Genomic DNA, 17,122 nt, shown 5'->3' with positions numbered 1-17,122 from the left:
AAAAATAAAAAAGTAAGAACCATTAACAAATACTTACATGTTAAATCTGTTACATATACTTATCTCAGAACCAGATACAAAAATTCTAAGAACACAGTATTCGTGTGACCCAAGATGGAAATGAACGAGAAGCACTAGTGGTGTCTGAAGGGTTAAACTCGGGCGCCATGAAAGCTTGAAAGAGTTCATTTGCTCAAACAGTAATTTATGAACTGGACATCTCCAGCAGGAGCTGCCAGTGAGGATACTTCCAGGGCACATACAGAAATGCAAGGACGAAAATAGTCAGTCAGTTAGTCAGGTGGGTGGTCCTCATGGCCTGCAGGAAAGCCCCCCACCCTGGTTATGTAAGGTGGTTGACTGTTTGCCACAAGTTTTCTTTTCATTTATCATCTCCAGTTACAAGAAACATAGTTCAAATAAGGTTTCCTCCTGTTTTCACATGTATTGTCCCTTAGAGATTTTGCCTGGCTTTGTTGCTCATAGGATCTTCAGCCCTTGTATCTATTTTAGGTTACTTCAAAGTATCCATTATTATCACAAAATAAGAAATTTAATTCTGGAAGAAGTAGGGAAGAGCTGGCACATTGTATCAAGTGTTGCAGCTGCCTTACAAAGCTTTGCTCTTTCAGCCATTCAACCACATGAGGTAGTTAATCCTGGGGGCTTTCTATGTGCCTACTGTTCCTACTGAAATGATCACTGTAGCAGGGAGCAGCCTTCTGTCCTTTCTCAGATAACCCCCTAATTTGCACAATAAACCCACCCAGCCTACTAACCCTGCCTTCGTCATTCAGAACACCTCCTACTGTCTTCTCCCTGATTGACTTCTTCACCAACCACTGTGACCCTCATCCAGCTGTCCTCCAGATGTTTCTTAGGCGTAATCAAAGTGGATGATGCTTCCCCTACTTAAACCTGATCCCGTGCGGGTGGTGTCTACACAGGTGTGTCTCCAGAAGCCCAGGTAGGATGTGGGGGAGAGGATTAGTGAGTGGCCTGGAGGTATCTGTCCTTGTTATGATGGAAGCGTAAGCCAAGAGCTCTGGGATGGCATGAGCTGCACCTGCCACATCCGTGACAACCCCATTGACTGGGTGAACCCAACATTCCAGATAAGGTTCCTCTTGGCATGGGAAGAAGCAACCAAGAACCTGAAGTTTCATAGTGGAGAGTTGTACTCACTACCAAGTTCAGGGTTAAAAGTGAGCATGGGGGAGATGGCACATTGGCAAAGTGTTTGCTTAAGCATGAAAACCTGAATTTGGATCTCCAAAATACACATCAAAACACATTGGCTCCACATCCTCACCAGCACGCGTTGTCAGTTGAGTTTTTGATCTTAGCCACTCTAATGGGTGTAAGATGGATTCCCAGGGTCATTTTGATTTGCATTTACCTGATGACTAAGGACACTGAATGTTGCTTTAAGTGTTTCTTAAAATTCCTCTGTTGAGAATTCTCTGTTTAGCTCTGTGCCCCCATTTTTAAAATTGGTTTATTGGGTTGTTGGTGTCTAACTTCTTGAGTTCTTTATATGTTTGGTATATTAGCCCTCTGTTAGATGTTGGGTTATGGAAGATCTTTTCCCATTCTGTAAGCTGCCTTTTTGTCCTATTGACGATGTCCTTTGCTTTACAGAAGCTTTTCAGTTTCATGAGATCACATTTATTAATTGTTGATCTTTGTGCCTGAGCTGTTGATGTTCTGTTCAGGAAGTTGTCTCCTGCTCCAATGTGTTCAGGGCTACTCCTCAGTTTCTCTTCTATTAGATTTAGCATATCCAGTTTTGAGTTGAGGCCTTTGATCCACTTTGACTTGAGTTTTGTGCAGAGTGATCAATAAAGATCTATTTGCATTCTTCTACATGTATAAATCCAGTTAGACCAGAACCATTTGTTGCAGATACTTTTTCCCCATTGTATAGTTTGGCATCTTTGTCAAAAATCAATTGTTTGTAGGCATATGGGTTTATTTGTGGGTCTTTATTTGATTTCATTAATCAACCTGTCTGCTTCTGTACCAATACTATGCAGATTTTATTACTATTTCTTGAGGTTAGAGACCCACAGCCAAACCTTAGACAGAGCTTGGGGAGTATTGTGTAGTTGGGGGAAGGATTAAGGGACCTGAAGGGGATGGGAACTCCACAGAAGACCAACAGAGTCAGCTAACCTGGACCCTGGGAGGTTCCCAGTAACTGGAACCCCAACCAGAAAGCAAGCATGGGCTGGACCTAGGCTTCCTGCACACATGGAGATGTGCAGCTCCATCTTCATGAGGGTCCCCCAACAACTAGAGTAGAGGCTTATCCATGAATTCATTGCCTGCCGGTGGATCCCATTCCCCTAGCTGGACTGCTTATCTGACCTCAGTGGGAGAGGATTCACCTAGTCCTGGAGTGACTTGATGTGACAAGGTGGGTAGATACTCAGGGGGGCCTCCCCCTCCTCAGAGGAGAAGGTTACATGTGAGCATGTGAGTATGTGTGTGCACACACATATGGACACACACAAAGTGGGGATAAGTGAAGAGGAAGAAAAAAAATACAACTAAATAGCCAAGGAAGGAATGGGAGACATTTTTAAAATTGGATATTAATCAGTCTAATTTCTCATGGATTCTCTTTCCTCCTTAATTCAGACATATGATTTACTACAATGTAAAAATACCTGAAGAATTCACACATTTATTTTGAGGCTTCTAGATCGTGTGGAAGATTGATGGAAGTATTGACTTTTGACTCTAGGGCTCCTACGTAAAATAAAAAAACAATTCTGGATTTAGGAAGGCGTCCCTAGGGAAGGAGCCAGAGCAGACGCTAGTTGCGGTGGGATATAGGCTGCTGTGTGCAGTTGCTGGCTCTCTGGTGCAGCCAGTGCAGTGGAAGTGCACAGTGAGAGCTACAAATTACATGCTGAACTGATGTGTAATTAATGAGTGGGACGGACGGCATGAACACACTCTCAGTGTGAGCAGGAGTTGTTTAAGCCTCATTCATGTGGGTTGAATAAGCTCTTTTGCTAATGTTTCAAACACAAAGCTCAAAAAAATTCATGGTTTTCCTCATGGTCTGACCTCTAACCATTACCAATTCACAAGTTATTTGAAGGTGTTGGACACCATGAGAGATTTCTCAGAAAATACCAGAGTGTGGCTTCAAAACAATTTCCACGATTGCTGTCAAATTTAGGAACAAGGAGAAAAAAAAATAATGGATTTTTGTTTCCTGCCTGAAAATTTAATCTGAAAATGTCAAGCATGCTGTGCATTGTGAGATCATGTCTCCTCCACTCCAAAACTCCAGGCTAAAACTTTAAATGCAGACAGCAGCATCACTGGATAAACACTGACAATTCACATGTTCATAACAAATCAATTCTGGGTGAGGTCCAAAAGACGGTGTGAGCCCTTACAACTATATGACTACAGTGGGGTGTGAGCCCTTACAACTGTATGACTACAGTGGGGTGTGAGCCCTTACAACTGTATGACTAGCGTGGGGTGTGAGCCCTTACAACTGTATGACTACAGTGGGCTGTGAGCCCTTACAACTGTATGACTACAATGGGGTGTGAGCCCTTACAACTGTATGACTACAGTGAGGTGTGAGCCCTTACAACTGTATGACTACAATGGGGTGTGAGCCCTTACAACTGTATGACTACAGTGGGGTGTGAGCCCTTACAACTGTATGACTAGCGTGGGGTGTGAGCCCTTACAACTGTAAGACTAGCGTGGGGTGTGAGCCCTTACAACTGTATGACTAGCGTGGGGTGTGAGCCCTTACAACTGTATGACTAGCGTGGGGTGTGAGCCCTTACAATTGTATGACTACAGTGGGGTGTGAGCCCTTACAACTGTATAACTACAATGGGGTGTGAGCCCTTACAACTGTATGACTACAGTGGGCTGTGAGCTCTTATAACTGGATGTGTGCTGTTTCCTACTAAGATCCATCTATCTACCTCTGAAGTCTAGATAAAGTGACATTCTTTGGTCACATAATCAGGCTCGTGTGACTGTAGTTTACCTCCGATTATTTATTTCATCTTTTAATCTGAATCTATGAAATACTCAAACTTGATATAGTATCAAGTGACTAATTTCTTAAAATGATTTGAGTAGGTCAATCGACATATGGTACGGTGACACTTTAAGTTGTAAGAGAAGAAAACATAGGAATCATCAATTGTCTCAAATTGTCTTGTTTCCCTGGGATGTCACCCTGGTGAGACAGGTGATCTCTTTTGGTCCCACACTTGGCAGTGACACACTGGCTTCTATAGTAATTGTGCTTATTTATAGTTTTATCTCTTTGCTATTAACATTGGGTCTATTAATGCCACAACCAACACCCTTATCTTTCTACAGTCTTCTTCAAGACTTGATTTTTCAGTGCCTTGCTTGAAGCCGATCGATTCCCACACAGCATATACTTACTCCGATCATGAACCACATTGCAGTCATATACAGGCCCACTAAGCGCAGCTGATGCTATGTGACACAGAGCCACGTTCTCACTGCTGCACTGGTGTAAGCTTACCTTGTGTCTTTTCAATTCTCACATCTCTTGGTTCAAGTTTTATGTCTAAATTTCACATCAATTTGATTTTGTTTTTAATCTATATTTTCATAAAGTAAATTGTAATTCTTCAAACCATGGATATTTCAGAAATATTGCTCAGTGTCACTGAAGCAAAAGCTCCCAGAGGGAAAATATTTTAGTTGATTTTTCCCCCATTCTTTCTAAATTCCTGGAATACTGCTTGGTATATCACACAGTAGGTGCTTTGTAGAATATCTACTTAGGGAAATGGATTTACACTAACACCCTAGTCACATTCTGGTTTTGGAGACATAATGATGGATCAAAGAAAGAAAATACCACGCTCAAATGAAATATAGCATCAGCTGTGAAAGGGCAAGGTAGCAGGTCACTCGAACCTCAGAGAGCAAAGACAGAAAGATGGAGGTGGGAGGGGTTTGCCATCTCTTCACCCTGCACAAGTTACTCAAGCCTGGGGCCATGGCCTTCTCAGTTGAAAATTCCTCTTAGACATACCTCAGAGGGAGAAGGAGCAGGTTGAAGAAGGGCAACTAGAGCCTGCAGCGGGGCAGCTGGCTCAGACAACAATGCCCAGCCACCTCACCTCAGTCTGATCATACAGATGGTACCTACCAGAAGTATTGCTGGCGTCATGGCAACCACATGTGGTTGGCCTTTCACATCCTGATTCTTTCACTCTATTGGATTTCTGCGAGAGAGCTATTACTGTATTCTAGGAAGGTGGTTTATGCGATTCCTATGAAACGAACTGAGAAAATTGAACATAGCTCAACTCAAAAGAAGTGTCACCAAACCTGTCACCAGGTGTAAAAGTCTCTCTCTCAGAAGCTACTCTAGAGGCTGTGGTATTGACTTCTCTTTTCCTCCTTCTATTGGCTCCCTCTCCCTTCCTCTTTTAGGGGGTCCATAGATCAGAACGTTGAGGGGCATGTCTCCGCCTCACCTGTTCATGACTAGGTTGCTATGAACCTGCTTGATTCTCTCACACCGGAAGAACTCGCAGCCTAGAGAAAGGCTTTCTCTAGGCTGCAAGGACAGATTGCTGCTTATGCCATTAAGTAAAATGAGGGTGGGAGAGGACAGGGGCAACTCCAGGATACAAAAACCAGGGCTGGAGACCTCTGCAGTTTCTTAACTTCACTAAACAGAAGCACTCAGAGAAGAAGGATGATGGAATGTAGTTATGAGATTAAACAATTTGAGAATCATTCAATATGGCACTCATATCTATCTCATTAGTGGCTAAATGAGTGCATTGTAGTTATTAGTGTAACTGATAACTGGCTTTGCTCAGTGCCACTGAAACAAAACCTCCATGGGAATCTACATCCCGTGCTCCAAAACGCTTTGGAGTGAGTCTAATCAAACCATGTTCGTGTTAATAAGTAATAGTTACGTTTGTTGAGTACCTCATGATGGGCGATGGCACAATAGAAGCCTCTCAGGAAGCTGACACGTGCCTGCTCATCGGTTCTCATTTTTCACATGCTTGGTCATCTCTGGTATCTCCATTCCAAGTGTTGGGTTCTGTGTGGGACTTGCAGATCCATTCCTGAGAGCTACTTACTCATTTCTTTTCAAAGTGACAGAATCAGAAGACAATGCCAACAGCTACTTATTTTAATGGAGGCATTTCTTGGGAGAAATGTCAACTACCAATCTGTCTTGGCAGATGCATGCCATGTTATTTTCTGTCTTCTTAACATTGGCAAGCAGGCACAGCCTGGGGGTGTGCAGCTTTCAAGGTAATATCAAAAGGATAGAGAGGCAGTGTTTACTTCTGTTTTTTATTTGTCTTATGTGAAATATTTATCATCCTTTTTAACATAAATAATATTTACGTGTGTGTGTGTGTGTGTGTGTGTGTGTATACTCAGATGTGCTGGGTGTCTTAGTTACTTTTCTATTGCAATGAAAAGACATCATATGACCAAAGTCATATATTAGGTAGATAGATAGATAGATAGATAGATAGATAGATAGATAGATAGATAGATAGATAGATGGATACATAGATACATAGATAGATAAATAGATAGATACATAGATAGATACATAGATACATAGATAGATACATAGATAGATACATAGATACATAGTTTCATAGATACATAGATATATACTTATAAAAGCAAGTGTTTATTTGGGGTCTACAGTTTGGTGGGGAACATGGCAGCAGGTAAGCAGGTATGGTGAGTTCTGAAAATTCACATCTTGAGAACCAACCACAAAGCAGAGAGGAAAATAACTAACTAGAAATGGCATAGACTTTCAAAATCTCAAAGCCACTGTAACACACCTTCTCCAATAATGCCACACACCCCAGTCCTCCCCAAATAGTTCTACCAAACAAGAAGCAATCAGTAGTATATTGGGACTAGTTTCATTCAAACCACCATAGTGGATGTTGTGAAAGAAGAATTCAGATTAATAAGAAGAAAGTAAAAAAAAGAAAATTAAATTAAATTTAAAAAGAACTCTGAGTCTAGAATCCAGAAATAACCGCTTTAACATTTTTCATGCTGCGTTTCTCTTATATTTTGATAATATAATTGTTCATATTGTTCTTTGTTTTCAGTATTTTTATCCTCAAATTTTATCATGATTATGCCTACAAAGTCTCAGTGGGGTAACTTATTTTCCCCTTAGCAGCCTCTTCAGTAAAGACTCCAGATTTCGACTTCACAACGTCTGTGTAAGCCACATTATGAAAGCTGATTCTGTTGTCCGCCTCTTAAAGAGCACACAAATGAAGATCCTGTTGGCTCTGATCCTCATATCATGGGGAGTTGAAAAGCCCATATTTATTAACAATTATATCACCCTGCCCTCTGGCAGTCACTCTGGAGATCCAGAGAATGCCCGAGACAAGTTCTGAGCCCAGCAAGTTTCCAGCCAGAGCTGATGCTAAGACACAAGGGAAGCTCAAAGGTGCGCCACTTTGACTGCAGGTAGAATTTTGCTTAATTACTTGGAGAGTTCACGGATCTCGAATCCCTTTCCACTTTACAGTGAGTCATGCTTCAAAGAACTGTGTTTCCTTACCTCAGACACAATTATAATGTCGACCAGAGTAATGTGATTTGCTAGTGGAATCTCCTGATCCTAGCAAAAGAAAAAAGAAAAAAGAGAGAGGAAAATGAATAGACGTATTTTTGAAAGCTCTAATAGCTTACAATGATTGGCTTAAGAAAAACCACTGTTTTCACTCATGGAAATACAAAAATAAGAGCAAGACTCCATTCTGCACACACACACACACACACACACACACACACACACACACACAAACTTCCCAAGCTTAAAAGAAGAATTGAACCATCAAAGATGCCCTTCAGGTTTTAATAATTTAGGTCATATAAAGATGTGTTCTTTTGTGTGAGGAGTATTTTTGTATAATTAACTTATCACTATGGAAAGGCCTTATACTCACACATCTAGAAAGTGGAATTAAGAATGAGTTTTTAGGCTCTGCTCCGAACTTTGTCTCTGTAACTCCTTCCATGGATATTTTGTTCCTCATTCTAAGAAGGAACAAAGTATCCACACTTTGGTCTTCCTTCTTCTTGAGTTTCATGTGTTCTGCAAATTGTATCTTGGGTATTCTAAGTTTCTGGGCTAATATTCACTTATCAGTGAGTGTATATCATGTATTCTTTTGTGATAGGGTTACCTCACTCAGGATGATGTCCTCACTCAGGATGATGATCCATCCATTTGCCTAAGAATTTCATAAATTCATTGTTTTTAATAGCTGAGTAGTACTCCATTGTGTAAATGTACCACATTTTCTGTATCCATTTTTCTGTTGGGGGACATCTGGGTTCTTTCCAGCTTCTGGCTATTATAAATAAGGCTGCAATGAACATAGTGGAGCATGTGTCCTTATTACAAGTTGGAACATCTAACTAACCAGTACCCTCAGAGCGCCTTGGAACTATACCACCAATCAAAGAAAACACATGATGGAATTTGTGGCTCTAGCTATATTTGTCGCAGAGAATGGTCAAGTCGGTCATCAATGTGAGGAGAGGCCCTTGGTCCTGTGAAGACTCTATGCCCCAGTATAGGGGAATGCCAGGACCAGGAATGGGAGTGAGTGGGTTCGGAACAGGGGGAGGGTGGAAGGGATAGGGATCTTCAGAGGGGAAACTAGGAAAGGGAATAGCATTTGAAATGTAAATAAAGAAAATATATAATAAAAAATATTCTGTCTGCTAATAAAAAAAAAGAATGAGTTTTTAAAGTCAGGCATAGTAGGACACACCTTTAAATCCAGCATTCGGGAGGTAGAGGCAGGAGGATCTTTGTGAATTCTAGGCCAGTGTGGTCCACAGAGCCAGTTCCAATGCCAGCCAAAGCTACATAGTGAGACCATGTCTCAAAAGAAAAAAAATTTTTTTATCATACTGTGCAAAATTTTCTAGTCCAACATATGATATTGGTAATGTAAAGAAAATAAATAAAAAATGCTTTAAAACTGCATATGGTAAAGATAAAAAATAAAAATAGTAAGTCAGCCAGTTGAAAAGAATAAAAAATGAGAGAATTTGGTCCAAAGAAGCCAAACTCAGTAACTGGACAGCTACAGGAAAGCAGTGAACTGTTCTCTGAGCTTCTCGGACTCTCAGCAAGCCTCTGGCCAGATCACTCGACAGCGTCAACGCCCATTGTTTATTGTCTCTCAGTGTAAGTCAAACGGCCAGATACAGTGTCAGTATCCTTCGCCCTCTGTGAAACCTGCCAGGAATTAACCACATCAATATTTACCAAAGCTGAGAAAGTTTGTCAGAGGCAGGACCTGCCACGGATGCACGGATCTTAGGCAAGCTGAGGATCATGGATACTTTGGTAATGATGCCAGGTTGGGTTTATCAGAGTTTAGATGTTAGGAGTGTTTATAGCACAAGAAGAGGGTCAGAAAAGCCATGAGCAGAATCAGGAGGAGTAGATTCCTTCTGGAAGGGTCTGGGTTATTTGCTCATTCGCTAATGCAAAAAGACTGTTGTCCTTGGAGACAGATCTCAGCTGAATGAACTTGCCTGGAGAGGTTCTAAGTAAGAGCAGAGTCTCGGGGCTGGCAAAGGAAATGAGTCAGAAGGAGAAAGCCAAGGGGAGAGAATAGGAGACTTAAGGGGTCTGAGAATAGAGCCAAGTACTGAGGGCTGCTTGTTTGAGAAATGAGGAAGATGCAAACTGCAAAAAGCCTGTTCCTTTCCACACTTGTAGGGAAGCTCGTGAATCTTGTGGTCCATTTCTTGTTTGGTGGATAGACAGACATAGAAGACAGATTGGAGTGGGCAGACACGTGGGTGGTGAAAAAGGAGAGTTGGTGGGAAGTGTGGAAAACTCAAGATGTCTGACTGGGAAAGAAAGAAAGAATGTCAGGCAGAGTGAGGGGTAAGTGGAGCTGAAGAGGGTTTGGGGTTCCTAAACACGTTGACGTCTTCATATCATACTTGTTTGGGATTTGTTTGGTTGGTTGTTTCGGTTTTGTATTGTTTTGTTTTGTTGGCAAGGTCTTGCTATGTCACCCAGGCTAGCCTAGAACTCATAGAGTCCCAAGGGTAGGATTCCAGGCGTATGTCACCATGTCAGCAGTGCTGGCTTTCTTTTAGGAAGAACAAAACTCGGGGTGCTTCAGTTCAAGAGATCCACTTAAGAAAAAAAGGCTTACTGTGAGTGAGTCTCAGCAGCTGTATCTAAAAGTCTAAGGCTAATCCAACCATCAGTTCAACACATAGATGCCATCCTCATGGGCGGGGCCAAAAATGAACAAGGTAAGCTTTCTGCCCTTTAGAATCTATAGTTCGCTAGAAATGGTCATAGGAAGGATGGTCTGGGAAGGAAGCAGGCAGCCACTTAATTTAAGTTAAAAGTTGTTTTAAGTTAATTTAACTTAAAACAAGCTAGGAAAAAGCCATGAAGAAGGGCCAAGAAGATTAAGAAGGCCTCACTGTGCAAGCCCACATCCTTCTAGCCTGGTCCTCTGACATCTGCTGACATGCAGACCCCCCATGAAGGGTCAGCTTCACGTCTCGGTGGATAACCTTTTCCACTCCGCTTCTCCTTCGTGGATCCTGCTCGCTGTTGCTCATTTCCCTACATTTTTCTCAGCACAGACTCTCCCAGGCTCCTGTCTTAGAATTTCTTGGGCCAGAATTGGCTCTTGTGTCTTTGCTTGGTGGCCGTGTGGTAGGAGAAGGATGGTCCCAGCAGGATCCAGGTCAAACCCAGTTCCCATCATTTATCTATAGCAGGATGAGAAAGATGTGTTTCCCCAACACTATGATGCAGAGATCAACATGAAGGTTTCTCCCAAGAGCAAACAAAACACTGGGTACCATCCATGGACATACCACTAGGGCTTTTAACTCAGACTATATAGAATCCCAAGCTCCTTTGCAGGGTCTTGGGCAAATTACTTAATCACTCTGTACCTCAGAGTCCTCCTTTCTAGAAAGGGGTTCTAATAGGAATCTATCTCAAAACATTTAAAAAGAATAGGGCAATAGAGGAGGATGGGGTGCCATCATCATTACTGCTGTGAATTATTGTAACAAAAGATAATGATTGAAATCTCTGCTATTCATCCTTTATAAATATATATAGTACTTTTAGTTTTCAGATAATTCACTTCTGAGAACACAGTGTTTAGCTTTTTAAAAATTCCTTTGCATTCTTCTGGGTTTTCTTTTCACGATGTGGCTTGACAAACATGAACAGAACATCATAATACTTCAATTATTGTTGTTCTCCAAGTACATAAAATGACCCAGAACATCATGCAGGTTGTCACAAAAACACCACCACACCAATCTAGACCTTCCTTAAGCTCGTGTTTCTTTAGCCTATGCATAAGACATCAGTGAGGACAGCTTGGGCAGAGCCCTGGCCTAGTCTGCACAAGGCCCTGGGTTCTATTGCCAGCACTAAAAAAAAAAAATGGATTAAAAATTTAATTGAATAACTAAATTATGAATCATGTAACCTTTAATTTTCTAAGTAGCTTCAGTGGGAAATTTATTCAAATCAAGTCAATAAGAGTCCTTTCAAAGTAGAAATGAAAATTGGTAACAAGCACACTAGAAAGCTATTTTGCTGGTCATCAGAAAAAACATATCCACAATGAAAGTCCACTTTATATTATTAAATGAAGAGATTGTTCTAACGCACAATGTTCAAGTCTAAATTGCTGCCAACTTGAGATTCTGTGCCAGGAACAAAGCTTATGCACTCTGCATGACCTTTGCCTCGTTGTCTTGAACCCTGAAATACATCTGGATGTGGTGGCCACCACAGATGGGGATGAGAGTCAGTGAGTATAAAAGATGGCTATCCAGGAGAAGACAGAAATGGCATGCCAGACAGAAACCACCACATCACTGTGAGGCTGAGGTGGAATAGCCAAGAGTTCAAGGTCAGCCTGAGCTACATAGTGAGATCTTATCTAAAGAATTACATTTCGTCTCTACTTTTTAAACTGTCTTTTGCTAAAATGTTTATTTGCCAGAGTCCAGCTCCGGGAATTCACAGGATGACCCAAGAGGAGATAAGGAGCCAGCGAGGGAGGGGCGAGCCGTGTGTGGTACTCAGGGGAATCTTGCAGCTCTGACTGACTAGCAATCAGGTTGCCTCTTTATTTATACCGGTTTCATAGAACGAAGGCAAAGTAATGGTTATCCAAGAAGTACAGATTATAGCATTGTGTTCCTGGACATTTGATTTTTCATTGAATGTCTGGGGTTACAGGTTCAGTCACAGAAAGTACAAGTAAAACAGATTTTATTTATATCATCAGCCCTATAACTTCAAAGAATCTAAAGAATGTCTCCACCAAAGCAAACACATTTATTATATGATAGCCTGGTTTGGAGGGAGGTGCAGTATTTCCAGTTTAAAGCACTCCAGACAAACAAAATATCTGAACTAGTCCTTTATGAATAGCAAATACTAATACCTAATTCTTTAGCATTTCATCTTCTGCACTGTACAATAGGAAAAGGAATTTTAGTCAATTTATCTAGTTTATTTACCGAGGTCTATTCCTCCAGATTGTAGCCCTGTCTTTAAATAACATTTCAGAGAGCTCCAAGTGTATTGTAAACTATTACCAATCCTCCTGCCTAGTCAGAGTTTGTCAACTGTCTCTGCATTTACCCTGTTCCAATCACGTCATTTGAGTTTTCAGAGCCCTCATAAAGAAATCCCTAATGTCGCAGTGCTTATTCCTGCTTACCACGATCTCCAGGGCAAAGCGAAGACTTCCAGTGAGGGCCAGATAAACTTACTTCCCTAAAAGCAGAATGGATAGTAAGTTTAGGACTTTCCTCAGAAGACACAGACATAATTTTCTCTGGGAAAAAGACATAAAATGAAGCATAATACAGAAAGTCCCCAAGAACACACACAACACACAGAAACCAAGAGCACAACACACAGAAACCAAGAACACAACACACAGAGACCAAGAACACAACACACAGAGACCAAGAACACAACACACAGAGACCAAGAACACAGCACACAGAGACCAAGAACACAACACACAGAGACCAAGAACACAACACACAGAGACCAAGAACACAGCACACAGAGACCAAGAACACAACACACAGAGACCAAGAACACAACACACAGAGACCAAGAACACAGCACACAGAGACCAAGAACACAGCACACAGAGACCAAGAACACAGCACACAGAGACCAAGAACACAGCACACAGAGACCAAGAACACAGCACACAGAGACCAAGAACACAGCACACAGAGACCAAGAACACAGCACACAGAGACCAAGAACACAGCACACAGAGACCAAGAACACAGCACACAGAGACCAAGAACACAGCACACAGAAACCAAAACCTAAAAGTAGGAGACAGGGGGACAGCAACTGCAGCATTCGGCTTAGTGCTATGGGAACTGTGCCAAACAGCTGTGCTGGCTTCAGGACTTCTGCCATTTCCAGTGGATATGGCTGTGCCATACATTCCTTTGAGTAAATTGAGGGGACCAGATTTTTCAACACACAAGTCAGGTAGCTCACAGCTGGCTATAACTTCAGCTATCTGGAGAATCCATACCTCTGGGCCCCTTGGACACTTGCGCACGTGCACACATTCATACATGTGTGCATGCACACATGCACACCACATTGTACTACACTGAGGCCCAAACTCCTAGCATGGGAACATCTGAGAGACACACTCAAGTCTCAGCCAAATCACAGGACCTAGCAACAGTGACTGCTGCAGTCTTCTTTTCCGTGTGAGCGCCAGAGACGTTTCAGATGATCAGCACACGGCTGGTTCACTCTTGATGTGCTGCTGTAGATGGATGTGTGAGCACCAGCATATGTCATAGGTAGAATGCTCAGGAAGGGGAGTGTGGTTTCAGCTTATGGACAAGTTTCCTTCCACTAGAGACAGACGTCTCTCTACTCTTTCATAAGGTCAATTCACAATGGCAAGGATTGTTGGGTCTCAAACACTGGTAAATGTCTGTGTGGCTTAAGCTTTCAGCCCCTGCAATTTCCTAAGCTGATAACTCGTATGTTGTAGCTGGTAAGTGTTTGCCTTCGACCATCTGATCAGATATCAACCATTTTGTCTGTGAATGGTACCATGACACATCAGAAATGAAGATGTGTGCATGAGGACCTGAATTCAGATCTAAGCACCTATGTTCAAAACAAACAAAACCCAGGCCTGATAGCACCAATCTGTATCCCCAGTGCTAGGGAGGAGGAGATGGGCACCTCTCAGGGCCTTAGTGGCCAGCTTCAACTTGTCTACCTAAATCACTGGTTCCAAGTTCAGTGAAAGACTCTGTCTCAAACATAGTGTTGGGAGGCTGGAGAAGATGGCTCTGTGGTTAAGAGCATGAAATGTTCTTCCAGAGGACCTGGTTCAACTCCCAATGAGGCAGCTCAAAGCCTTCTCAAACTCCAGTTCTGGGGATCCAATGCTCTCTTCTGGCTTCTTCAGGTACCAAGCACACATGTGGTGCATAAACACACATGCAGCCAAAACACCCTTACATGTGAAATAAAAATAAGTAATTTAAAAATAAGGTTGAAAGAGATTTGAGGAAGATGCCTGATGTTTACCTCTGCAACCCTCCATATACACAGACATATATACAGACATATATGCAGACATATATACAGACATATACACATACATATATACAGACATATGTACAGACATATACACATACATATATATAGACATATACACAGACATATATACAGACATATACACAAACATATACACAGACATATACACAGACATATACACAGACATATATACAGACATATACACATACATATATACAGACACATATACAGACATATACACAGACATATACACAGGCATATACACAGGCATATATACAGACATATACACAGACATATACACAGACATATATACAGACATGAACATAAATACACACACATAAGCAGATAACCCCGAGTTTCCTCCTTGTGAGTCATAGCCAATGTGTTTTTGCCTTTATCCATCCTATCAGATATCGACCATTCTATATGTGAGTAGTATCATCACACGTTAGATATGAACATTTATGTATGAGGACCTGCACAAACCTAAAAGGAAAATTAGGGGGGGGGAATCCTCTAATGTAATAACTGTTAAAAGGTAGTAGATATATGTAGCTGCAAAGGGCATCTTGATAAGTGCGTTGAAGATGAATTCATCCTGATTTGTTCAAGAACAACAGAGAAGTCGGGGAGTTTAAAGTGCAGCCAAACCTTCCAAAAACATACAAGAAGTTTGTCCTTGTTGTGAGCTGTGGTTTCCTGCTGGGAGGATCCAGGAGCTTCTCCAGGTTGCCTGCTGCAGGCTTCAGTGCTTCAGTGACTCTCCTCTCAGCAGCTTGTGTCCTGCCTCTTTACACCCTAGGCTGTCCAGGATGGAGCCACCCCTGAGAGCCAGAGAGCGCAGACCTAAACAGATCCCTGCTGAGGGTTCTAGCTGGTTCATGCTGGTTCATGCTAGTTCATACTGGTTCCCTGAGCGTGAGCTCCTGTGTTCTCACTTCCCAGCAGCCCTGTGGAGACTCCAACAGTGAGCCTGGCTATGCAGCATGTCTTCCCCTGCAGGGAAATGAGTGAGTGAGCCTCAGATCTTGGGGCTGACTGAAGTCAGTTCTCACTATAGTCTAACTGTCAGGAGCACATTGTGTCTCCCTAACTCTCAGGCAGCCTTGACACCTAAGGAGCTCCCTCAAAGTCAGCTTCCACACCATACCAGAGAGACTGAAATCCCTTGTGAAGGAATTTCCTATTGGAAACCGTGAATACTGTTTTAAGGATTGGTCTTCAAAAACTTCGGAGTTGGGTGGAGATTGCCAGGAGGCGGGGAATGGTGTAGACATCCGTCCCTTGGGTATTCTCTCGTTGTGTTCAGTTGTACACCATGGGAAACCACAGCCTGTGACAGGAAAAGCCCAGCTCACCAGGCTGCCAAGGCAGTGTGGACCAGCAGCTCCTACAGGGTTCCTCCACCCTTCCATGGTGATAGGTACTGCTTCAGAGCAGCCCAGTTCACTTGTGTCCCCTACAGTGTTTCTGGGATCTCTCTGACCACCCCACTGTCTCCTGAGTTAGTGAGGAGTTCCTCTGCTTTGTTCTGTGATTCCTCTCAAGAGCTAAGAGCCCCTTTTTTTTCCAGTTCTGCTTCTCGTATGTGTGTTCGCATGTCACATTTCATTACCCACAAGCTCCATCCCATGCTGACAGTGAGGGTGTAGGCATGGGCTACTGAAAATATCCTGTTCTTTCCATTCACATGTCTCACGCGCTTCAGGGCTTCTCTCTTCCAGTCAGGAGTCTGTTTGGCTCTGATTCACGGCAATGTGCTTTTATTCCTCGCTGCGTCTCTCATGTGACCAGAAGCCCTTCTTGGCATGGGTTAGAGCCTTCCAAGAACACATTTATGTGGTATTTTAGAATTCTGCTTCCGGGGTAAGAGGGGACAGAGAGAGAACATTTTGACTTTCCCTGCAGCCCTTGGAAAGTTGGTTTCAAACCAGGTAATAACAGCAAGTTTGGAGGGCTGGGAGACGGCTCAGTCAGTACAGCGCTTGCTCATGAGGACCTGAGTTCAGATCCCCAGCACCCACCTAAAACGCTGGGTGCGGTGGTGGGAGAGACAACTGGAACCATGAGGCTCTAGTCAATCAGAGAGTTCCAGGGTGAATGAAGATCTGCATCACCAATTAAGGTGCATTAGCAGCAGAGGAGACCCAGTGTCAGCTCAGCCCCGTGCATGTGTGCACACACACTCATATGCATTGTCTTAGAGACTCTGTCACTGTGATAAAATACCATGACCCAAAGCAACCTGGGGAGGAGTGAGTATCCTTCCTATTACAGCTTGTAGTCTGTCTTCCAGCGGATCAGGGAAGGGACTCAGCAGGAAGCTGGAGGCAGGAACTGTGGAGGAGTGCTGCTTACTGGGTCTCCCACTCATAGCTTACTCAGCCTGCTTTCTTATACAACCCAGGACCGCCTGCCCAGCGCTGGCAC

General features: G+C 42.7%; 1 protein-coding gene across 4 annotated transcripts in view; it reads left to right on the top strand.

Moving 5' to 3' along the window:
• The window catches only part of Ak5 (adenylate kinase 5), a 205,592-nt gene that overhangs the window by 65,604 nt on the left and 122,866 nt on the right, over nucleotides 1-17,122 (top strand). The window lies entirely within an intron of this gene.

Source organism: Mus musculus, chromosome 3, assembly GCF_000001635.26.
Source record: "Mus musculus strain C57BL/6J chromosome 3, GRCm38.p6 C57BL/6J".
In the NCBI taxonomy this organism is placed as follows: domain Eukaryota; kingdom Metazoa; phylum Chordata; class Mammalia; order Rodentia; family Muridae; genus Mus; species Mus musculus.
Note: the sequence above shows the minus strand (reverse complement) of the source record. Positions and strands in the feature narration are given on the sequence as shown.